We start from the raw sequence: 11,194 nt of genomic DNA on the forward strand, positions 1-11,194 counted from the left end.
ATAAGTGATAAGTCAGTGTTTGAAAACTCACATTGAGGTTGAACCTTTTTGACCTCTCGGCCCCGGGACATATACACTTCACAACGGTAAGGCTTGTCCTTACTGTACAGGCTCAACAGATGAGGTCTACGTGGTAACGAGGGGAGTGATGGAGAAGTCAGCTCTATGATGAGGAATGTTCTAAGGCTGAAGGGATTTAAGGTCATCCCCGCACACCCCTCTTTCATAGGAGGGCAGTGCAGGGGCCAGGGGGCCGTCACGGTGCTCTCCTGGATGCTAAGTGGGACGGGATGCAGGTCCCGCTCTGCTGATGGCAGGTGTCGGCCCCTTGAATAAGGTTGATGCAGATTTCTCTCTGTCCTTCCCCTCAAAGCAGAAGAAGGACAAGGGCAGGCTGCACCCCTGCTTAGATGGGACACAGCCACAGAAGGTGGTAAAAAGGGGTCAGCTGGGTTGTCCTGGGAGGGGTAGAAAGTAATTTACTAAGAAAGAGGATTGTTTAACCTCTCGTTTTCCTCCTTCCTTCCTCCATCCCTCCTTCCCTTCCTCCATCCCTCCTTCCCTCCCTCCCTCGTTCCTTCCTTCCTTCTCTCTTTCTTTTTCTCTTTCTTTCTTTCTTTCTTTCTTTCTTTCTTTCTTTCTTTCTTTCTTTCTTTCTTTTTCTTCCTTCCTTCCTTCTTTTCTTTCTTTCTCTCTCTCTTTTTTTTTAGAGCCACACCTGCAACATATGGAAGTTCCCTGGCTCAGGGTCAAATCAGAGCTGTAGGCCTGGGCCTAGGCCACAGTCACAGCAACACCATATCCCGGCCACATCTGTGACCTACCCTGCAGCCTTGCAGCAAGGCCCGATCCTTAACCCACTAAGCAAGGTCGGGGATCAAACCTGCATCCTCAGGGATACCAGTTGGGTTCTTAACCTGCTAAGCCACAGTGGAAATGCCTCAACCTCTATTTTTCTTTTGACTTCTTTATTTAGGAATTTGACCTTAAAATTGAAAAGAAGAAACACAGCTCAGGAAGAATAAAATCCTAGGGAAAATATGGGCCATATTAGACAGAAACCCTGAGGTTCTAAAACAGTCAAAGGGAGTTCCCATTTTGGCTCAGCGGGTGAAGGACCTGAACTCTCCTGACTGTATGACCTGACCTCACATAGTCTATGTGAAGATGCGAGTTCCCTCCCTGGCCTCAGTAGGTAGGTTAAGAATCTGGTGTTGCTGCAAGACGCAGCGTGGATTGCAGATGCAGCTTGGACCTGGTTGGCTGCGGCTGTGGTGTAGGCTGGCAGCTGCAGCTCTGATTTGACCTCTGGCCTGGGAACTTCCATAGGCTGTGGGTGTGGCCCTAAAAAGACAAACAAACAAACAGAAGAGTCAAGGTCCCCAGGTTTAATAAACCCCTGGAATTCTGAAAGAACTGTGTGCGTGTTTACCAAGCTGTTGTCCTGCATCTAAAACCAAAAGCATCCCCTGCCTACACTGCTTTCCTAGAAGTCTGTGAGGAAAGATTAGGTGCTAATAATTGACAGCAAGCGGAACCTGAATCAGGCATAAGAAGAGACACGAAATGACGTATGTAATCTTAGGCTGTGCTGCTGAGAGCTTGACACCCAGACGGAGAGTTTAGTCTCCCTCTGTTTATTTCTGGCAGTTGGGAGGACTGGAGAAAATGCCACGAGAGAAATATGTGCTAGCTATGTTTGTAAATCCTGAACAAGACTTAGCCATGAGGAAGGACTCCGACAGCTGTCTTCCAATATTTCAAGGATTATAAAGTATGAATGAAGCAGCATATTGTGCATAGCTTCAGAGGACAGAACCAAGAACAAAGTTTGGGAGTTACAGGGAAGGAAATTTCTTTCCATAGAAGAGATTCTAACCATGTCTTAAATGTATATAATGTATAATCCACACATAGTCTCATGTGCATCATTTCACGTTAGGAAGAACTCCCGAACCGTTGGTGATAGAATGAGCTGCCAGGCAGGTGGAAGCAGAGACGAAGGCATGACGTTAGACGAGACGAACTAGAAGACTGTTTCCAACGCAGAGGGTGAATCTGCCCAGAGGTGCTTCCCAGGCAGTTTCTAAACTGAGAGGAAATAAGGGGGAAAAAGCATCTTGAATCAATTCATCCTTGTCTGTCTCCGCTTATACTTTTCAAAGTAGAAAAAAGAGAAAAGTCTGGGTTCGCCACATGGAAAGGAGGTGAGTGAGGACCTTGGTTCTTTAGGGTGTTCAAGGGGATGCGGGCTGCCTCCCTTCTGGGGGTTTCTGCCTTGGGAGGACAATGCACGGTATGACCCCTAGCTCCTGTCTAACGTCAAGAGTCTGCGAAGCTGTATTTCACCCTCAACTCGTGACCTTCTCCCCTTGTTTCTTGTTGGAGGAAGTCATTTTCACTCTCTGGACCTCAAGGGACCTTTCTATTAGATGAGGCTGTTGAAGTCTGGGATCTTTGGAGGGACCTCACATTCTGCAGGGATACAGTTTTACCGAGGATTTGTAAGTTTCATTCTTCCACATTCTATCCAAGAATAACTGATCCTGAGTTCTGGTCCTAGAGAGATCGCAAGGGCCGTCCAATTTCTGATCCTTTCCAAACTCCGCTTGAAAACCAAATAGACAATCCAGATAGGGTGAGGAAATAGGTGTGAATGGTACATTTTAAACTATCGAGGGATAAGCAATGCCCCTACACCACAGAGTTTTGGTAGATGTGCAAACCATGCCTAAATGCAACCGGCCGTGGTGTGGTGGTGGTAGCTGAGCAGAGCAGGAACACTGGAACAGGAGATGGAGGAGTCAGGGACAGGGAATGGGGGGCTCAAGTGCAAACCCTTAACAAGAGTCGTTTCCAAACTATGGAAGCCCAGATCACCTACAAATACTCACTCTTGAAATGACCTGGCCTTGGAGTTCCCGTCGTGGCTCAGTGGTTAGAGAATCCGACTAGGAACCATGAGGTTGCAGGTTCGATCCCTGGCCTCGCTCCATGGGTTAAGGATCCAGCATTGCCATGAGCTATGGCGTAGGTCGAAGATGCAGCTCAGATCCCGCGTTGCTGTGGCTCTGGCGTAGGCCGGCAGCTACAACTCCGATTGGACCCCTAGCCTGGGAACCTCCATATGCCGCAGGAGCGGCTCAAGAAATGGCAAAAAGACAAAACAAACAAACAAACAAAACAAAAAACAGAAATGAGCAGGCCTTGCCTGGAGCAATATCTGTGTATACAAGCCTAAGAATAGCTGTGAAATTAGAAGTTTTTATGGCTGGGAGTTACTGGTGCAGCGAAACCCTGCAGATTGCACAGCAAAGGGATCCATACCGCTCTCGTCAAGCAAACCTTTGGGGAACTCCAAAATATCCAGGCAATACCCCTTTCCAGACATAAAGGGCCTCCCTCTGAGGAGAAGACTGCTGAAGCAGGTGAATTGAGAAGGCCAGTAACATTGGACAATTGAGGCACAAGGGTCAGCGGGACGTGGGAGGAGGATGAATTAGGATCTAATTATGCACATAAAACAGGTAATCAACAAGGACTTACTATACAGCGCTGAGAGCTCAACTCAGTATTCTGTAATAACTTATCCAGGAAAAGATGCTGGAAAATGAATGAAAATAAGTGGGTATATGTATGTATGTGTATTTATGCATATATATATATAAATGAACCACTTTGCTGTAACTAACACAACATTACAGATCAATTATATTCCAACATAGAATAAAAGTTAAATTAAAAAAATAAAATAACACATACACACACACACACACACACACACACGCAACATGTTGGTGGCACAGGATGGTGGTTCAAAGGAATTAGATCCCAGGAAGTAACATAACGAAATCATTCATCTAAAAGGGAGACCACTACCCTGGCAAGAGAGACTTCTTGGAAACACAGGGCTCGAAGCAGAAAATCTTTTTGCTTCGGTTTCATCCGAAAGCCAGAGGGGGTTTTGTGTTCTGACAATAACAGGGATGAAGCGACCTGGCAACAAAGCTGAGAGGCTACCCTAGTTCATTTCTTGGTCCCCAGCTGCCCTAGGAATGTCTCCCCAGTTGTCTAGGAAAAGCTATTGCATATACATATGTGACACACAGAAAGGTGTATAGTCTAATCTAACACAAAATTATTATAAGAAAAAAAGGTAATGGAACAGAATTGTCTGATAGTCCAGGAATAACACCAGAGACATATGGACACAAAGCAGATGAAGACTGTAACATGTAGGATCAAAATGAGAGAAAACAGGGAGTTTCCATTGTGACTCAGGGGGTTAAGAGCCTGACTAGTATCCATGAGGAGTGGGTTCGATCCCTGGCCTCGCTCAGTGGGTTAGAGAATTCAGTGTTGCCATGTGCTGCAGTATAGGTTGCAGATGTAGCTCAGATCCTGCGTTTTCTGTGGCTGTGGCGTAGAGGGGCAGCTGCAGCTCCCATCTGACCCCTTGCCATGTGCCACACTGTGGCCTTAAATTAAAAAAAAAAAAAGAGAGAGAGAGAGAGAATAAATTAAGGAAACAATAGACACGAAAAGAACAGGATAAATAAAAAATAGAAGAAATAGTCAAATAACGAGTCTAAGAACTCACAGGACTTAGGAGTTATAAGGAAAAAAATTCAGAAATAAAAACTAATAAAAAGGAATGCACGGGAGAAAAGACACTGGAATATACAAGCAGAAAATTAAGAGATGGAAAAGACAATATGAAGGAAAATCAAAGAGAAATTTTAAAAAGAAATAAAAGGGTTTGGGGAGAAAATAAAAGACAGGCAAAGATAATAATGAGAGAAGTCAAGGAAAGAAAAAGATAAATGAACAAAAGAGGACCTAACAAAGAAGTCCCCAATAAAGGAAAACTAGACTTGAAACTATAAATCAGGAAAAGTTCCCTAAAATAAAAGAAGCCTAATTAAGTTATACTTTTTTTTTTTTTCCCTCATGTCCACAGCATATGGAACTTCCCTGGCCAGGGATTGAGCCCTGGCCAGAGCAGCGGCCCCAGCTGCTGCAGCGACACTACCGGATCCTTAACCCACTGGGCCACAAGAGAACTCCTATTTATTTATTTTAACTGGAAAAATGAACGTGTACCACCAAGAGTATGCCAACGCTACCATCAAAACCAAGGGCACCCTAGTAAAAAGACTGGACTTTAAAGAGAAGAGAAAAACACTTTGGGATACAAAGAGAAAGTTTAAGTCATTTTAAGGGAAAGAAAATCAGATTGGAATCAGACTTGTCACGAGCAATGTTTTTCTGTTAGAAAAGAGTGGAAGTATTTTAGAGACACAAGGAAAGAAAGTGGGATCCAAAGATTGTACATGCTAAGATGATACGTCCAGAGTTATGAGCGTGCAAGTGTCGTGGGGTGGTTACTCTCATGGGCTCTGCCTCAGAAATTTACTATGGAATGAGTTTCAGACAATCAGTAAATGGTTCTAGATTTGCTGTAAGTTCTCAATGGTAAGCGAGAAATACACTTAAGTGGAAAATAAAAACTAAAGGCTGGAGGTAAGCTTAAGAATTAGAGTACTATTGGAAGTTCCCTTTGTGGCACAGCGGAAACGAGTCCGACTAGAATCCATGAGGACGTGGGTTCGATCCCTGGCCTCGCTCAGTGGGTCGAGGATCCGGCATTGTCTTGAGCTGTGGTGTAGGTCGCAGACGCGGCTCGGATCTGGCGTTGCTGTGGCTGTAGTGTAGGCTGGCAGCTGTAGCTCCGTTGTGGCCCCTGGTCTGGGAATTTCCATATGCTGTGGATGTAGCCCTAAAAAGACAAAAAAAAAAAAAAAAAAAAAAAAAAAAGAATGAGTATATTATTAGCATGCCTGGACCATGTCAAATAATCAAACTGAAATAGGAGGAGAAGAGTAGAGAAACTGAAAACAATAGCTTTGCCCGTTGCCTGGTGCTTATCAGGTAGGAATGAGAGGCTATGGATTCAGGCTGACAGTTCAAGTAGCTGATACATGCGTTCCCCTACTGCTTACAAATTATGGTTAAGTTAATACTAGTGACTTAAATTGGATGATGGGGGGAGAGAGGGGAGAAGAAATGAGACTATTGTATGAGGAATAAGGAATAAGAATAGCAAATAATGGGAACCTCTGAAACATAAATAAGAACTTTTCTAAATGTTGAAACAACGAAACAAAGGCAAACCACAAAGGACTTTGTACCTGTATTGTATATGTTTATGGACATAAAAAGTCAAGTATAGGAACATATTTGATGGAAACATAAAACTGGCATTTTGTGGGTCATAAACAACACATTATCAGCAATTTCACATGATTCAACAAAGAGCCAGCCTCTAAACCATGTGACTGAACTAAGGAAAAACATTGATTATATCAGTAAATGTAAATGGGATTTATTCAACTGTTAAAAGAAAAAAAACCTTTCTGATCTTAGCAAATCAAAATTCATGCTGTTATATGAGATACACTGAGAAAAAAAGGTGAATCAGAAAAGTTCAGAATGAAGCTGTAAATGAAGATACACCAGTCAGTTGGAAATAAAAAGAAAGCGAAAGGCATGACCCGTATTTCAGAAAACAAACTTTTAGGCCAACAAACACTGAAAGGGATAAAGCCCACTTTATAAATTTAAAGAGTACAATTTACAGTAAAGATATAATAATGACTAACAGATACGCAGAAAGTAAAACTGCAACTTTTATAAATAGAAAAATAGAAGACAGAAGGAGTGGACAGGCCCTCTTAGTCAAGTTACTAATTTGAGAGTTTTTATTACATCTCTTTCAAGACAGGGGATTAAAGTTTATTAATATATAATGCCCCCAAATTCAACAATGTATTCCATACGACTGTATATATTATATATATATATATATATATATATATTTTTTTTTTTTTTTTTTTTTTTTTGTCTTTTTGCTATTTCTTGGGCCGCTCCCGCGGCACATGGAGGTTCCCAGGCTAGGGGTCGAATCGGAGCTGTGGCCGCCAGCTTACGCCAGAGCCACAGCAACACAGGATCCGAGCCGCGTCTGCAACCTACACCACAGCTCATGGCAATGCGGATCCTTAACCCACTGAGCAAGGGCAGGGACCGAACCCGCAACCTCATGGTTCCTAGTCGGATTCGTTAACCACTGCGCCACGACGGGAACTCCCCATACGACTGTATATTTAACTCTGTATTCCAATAATAAAAGATATGCTGTCTCTTTAATTGCATTTGAATCGTTAACAAATATTTACGATATATTAAAACACAGAGGAAAACTTCAGCCGACTTTAGAAAATAGAAGTAATAAGCTAGGCTTTTTTTGACCGAATAATGCAATTAAACCAGAAATAATGAACAAGTTATCAAAAATATCTCTTAAAGATTGTTGGGTCAAAGGGAAAATACAAAGCAGAATTGTGGACTTTCTAGAAGTAATAAGAGTGAAAATATCACATATTTGGAAAACTCGAGAGAGCCAATGAAAAACATTATTTTAGGCAATAATAGGATTTAGAAAAATAGCAGGATTATAAAATGGCTGATAGAAATCAACAATCATGTCATATACAACCAATAAAACTAATTAGAAATTTTAATGGAAGAGACAACTCCATTTATAATAACAAAAGGGAAAAATATACAGGCATAAGCCTAAAAAATGTCCATAATTATATTTAGAAAGCTTTTACAGATGTCTAAAAGATACGAAAGTAGATATAAATGAATGGAAAGCTGTATCATGAGAAAGGATGGGAAAAAAATGAGAGATCTAGCCAGTATGGTCAAATCTTGACAATGACCAAATAACAGATTCAGAGTGTATCAGTATTCATTACCCTATCTGCTCCACTTTTGTGTATGCTTGAAAGTTTTGTAATAAACTAATTTAAAATAGTTAATCCTGGGTATTAAAGGTATTTAGGTTCTAGCTCCATGCTATCAAAGCACACCTAGATAATTATATGAATTAATTAAAATGATTTGATTAAATTTTTACAGTCAGACTTAGTTAAGCTAAATCTCTTTGGAATCTCTGCTTAATAGAAAATGAATTGCACATGCATATTTTAGATACTTTAAAGTGATAGCTGTTTCTTTCTACTCTCTCCAGTTCGGGCCTAAGGAGGAATCACATTTCTCCGTGCTTCTGCTTCCGAGGACAATATTAGGTAAACTGAGAGGCAGAAAGAGAATTCCAGAGTCGGGCAGAGTTACGGATAGAAGAGCTTCAAGTTTTCAGGCTGGAAGGACCTTCACAGACTATCTTATCCCTAATCGGACTGCCAGGTGGGGCCACGTAGAATGCAGCCGCGTGTTCTTAGGTCTGCCGTGTTCTCCTCCGAAGTGTTCTCGTTGAGAAGGTAAACTTGCTTAAATACCTTTCCTTTTTTTTTTCTTTTTTCTTTTTTTCCCTTCTTTTGTCTTTTCAGGGCTGCACCTGCAATATATGGAAGTTCCCAAGCCACGGGAATGAGAGCTGCAGCTGCCAGCCTACATCACAGCCACAGCAACACCAGATCTGAGCTGCATCTGCGACTTACACCTGAGCTTGCGGCAACACCGAATCCTTAACCCACTGAACAAGGCCAGGGATTGAACTCCCATCCCTGTGGATACCAGTTGGGTTCTTCACCCACTGAGCCACAATGGGAACTCCTCAAATATTTTTCAGTGACAAATTCTTGACCACATTCCATACTTATTCTCACTGAAAATTCCAGATGAATGGTTTTACTTTTTCTTGGAGTTAATATTTGCTATTCTTGAAATAATGGACATTAATACTATTATAATTACTTTCAACAAAACAAACCAAACAGGGTGACCCAGAGCAAGACTTGAGGGCCTCTTGGACAAAGCTTCCTCACCCTGGCACGCTGGCCCCACCATCCCCTCCCTCCAGAGTATGGCTCCAATATATCTTTTTCATTGATAGGGTCTGCTATAGCCCCGCCAATTTCCTATAATTCAGATAAAAAAGGAAACAGTATAAAACCCAATATTTGTTTAATATTGTTTAGCTCATAGAATGTAAGTTTTTCAATATACGTCTCCTTTAACCACAGCAAAAGCCTTAAGCTTTGGGCAGTATTTGCTTTCATTTATTTTTTAATACATAAAGTGGCGGTAGAGGAGCTGCAGCTTTGCTCAGCATCATAAAGCTAATATGTGAGGAAGCCAGAATTTTGATATTGAATTTTGTGCTCACCTTACAGTAATCTGTTACCCCTAAGCTGTGTACCCATTCATCCCTGGGGACGGTCTGAGTTGAATCTCTTGGTTTTGATATCAGACTCCCTTCTCCAGGAAGGCCCATCTTCTTCCCTCTCCTTCCATCTCTTAAAATTCCATCTATCTTTCAAGGTTTGGATGTAAATTTCTTCTTAATCCCTTTGAGGCTTATATGCTCTCTCTGTCTTTGTCTCTCTCTCGCTCCTGAAACAGCAGAGGGTGTCCTGTGCCTTGCAGGGCACTCATCATTTTCTACCTTGTGTTGTGTTATTCGACGTACGCTTATCTTACTGGCAGAGCCTATGTCTCACTCATTTTTCTTTTTCTTTTTTGCTTTTTCAGGCTGCACTTATGGCATATGAAAGTTCCTGGACTAAGGGTTGAATCAGAGTTACAGCTGCTGGCCTATACCACAGCCACAGCAACATGGGATCTGAGCTGCGTCTGCAACCTACACCACAGCTCACTACAACGCAGGATCCTTAACCTACTGAGCAAGGCCAGGGATTGAACCCAAGTCCTCATGGATACTGGTCGGATTCGCTTCTGCTTCATCACAACAGAACTCCCTCACTTATCTTTCTTGTATCTTCCAAGTTGCAAGCACACTAGCACATAGTAGGTGCTGTGATTAATGGATGTTTGGGGAATGGCATGGACCCTTGCTTAATATAATCCCAAGACCGGCCTTCTCTCTGAAAGGGTTCTTTCTTTATAATAGAAACTTCCTATGGGAAGTGGAAACCACTTTTCTAATAAGTAGACAGATTCATGTGAAGGGTAGAAATAAAATAACACTGCTAATAGTCATAATCAGTGACATCATAATAGTGGTAATCTTATAACCTTGAATTATAAGGTTCTTCCCTTTCAGATTATAATAATTCTTACCAGTCTCCCTTATTTTCCAACACGTCTGTAAGCCAAGGAAAGGGTTGTCAGTGCAGTATTCACAATGGAAATTAAGAATGGGAACTTTGGACTCCCAGCTGTGTTGAGGGCCAGCTTCTCCGCTTATTTGAACAGGTTATTTAGCCGCCCGAGAGCTCAGGTCACCTCTCTACCCTTTACAAAATAGAGATAATAAAATGACAACATTTGCAGGCTCCTTGTAAGAACAACTGCAGTTCAGTGGGCAGCGTTCTTGGCACAGCCTCCGTGCATAGTAAGCACTCATTCAGTGCTATCAGTAATTATTGTTATGAGGGAGACCTAAGACCCAAGATGATTCAGGGACTTGCTCAAGATGGTGTAATGACATGTAATGAGAATTTGAGTGTTTGCTTCCTGGGTTACGTTATCATCTCCCACTGCCCCTTAACGGTGCTCCATCCGCCGTAGCCCTGTGTAATAGAGTTTTGCTGGCTTTGGTCCTTAATTCCTGGGAGGTAGCCTCTATATCTTTGGCATTTCCCAAGTAATGGGAGTGTCTTTGTTATTCATGGTGGACCTTCATAGGTTATGTTTACTAGGTAGTTTATGCTGGGGAAATGGGTTATATGCTAATAGTATATGCTAAGTTATAGGTTATGAATTATGCTAAGGAAAAAAATTTAGTCTGGGAGCTGACAGCGGTGGAAAGAGCAACCATAAACCATGTGATTAGCGGATTGGGACTTTGAGCCACCATGACGTCAGACTCACCCCAGGAAGGGAGCGGGGTTGGGGGCGGGGAGAAAGAGGTGGAGGGGGTGGAGATTGAGTCACGTGATCAGTGACTTAATGGTGCCCATGCAATGAAATCCAAACACAGACTAGGGACAGGCTGCTCAGGTGGTCTTCCTCGGTGGGCAGTACTCACATACCCATGTGTCTGGAGGGGCATGTCCTGAACCCACAGGGAGAGGACAAAGGTAGCTTTGCGTCTGCGACCCTCCCAGACGTTGCAGTCTGGGTCTCCCTCTGGCTGGTTCTGATTTTTATCCTTTTGCTATGATACAATGGTGATCATTAGAATAGTCCTTTTTGAGTTCTG

General features: G+C 42.4%; 1 long non-coding RNA gene across 1 annotated transcript; it reads left to right on the plus strand.

Moving 5' to 3' along the window:
• On the plus strand, window positions 1,350–8,352 carry LOC106505058. Its single transcript, XR_002347128.1, has 2 exons — window positions 1,350–2,504; window positions 8,099–8,352. It is a non-coding gene; the product is annotated as an uncharacterized LOC106505058 (long non-coding RNA).

The sequence above is a fragment of the Sus scrofa genome, chromosome 9, assembly GCF_000003025.6.
Source record: "Sus scrofa isolate TJ Tabasco breed Duroc chromosome 9, Sscrofa11.1, whole genome shotgun sequence".
NCBI lineage: Eukaryota > Metazoa > Chordata > Mammalia > Artiodactyla > Suidae > Sus > Sus scrofa.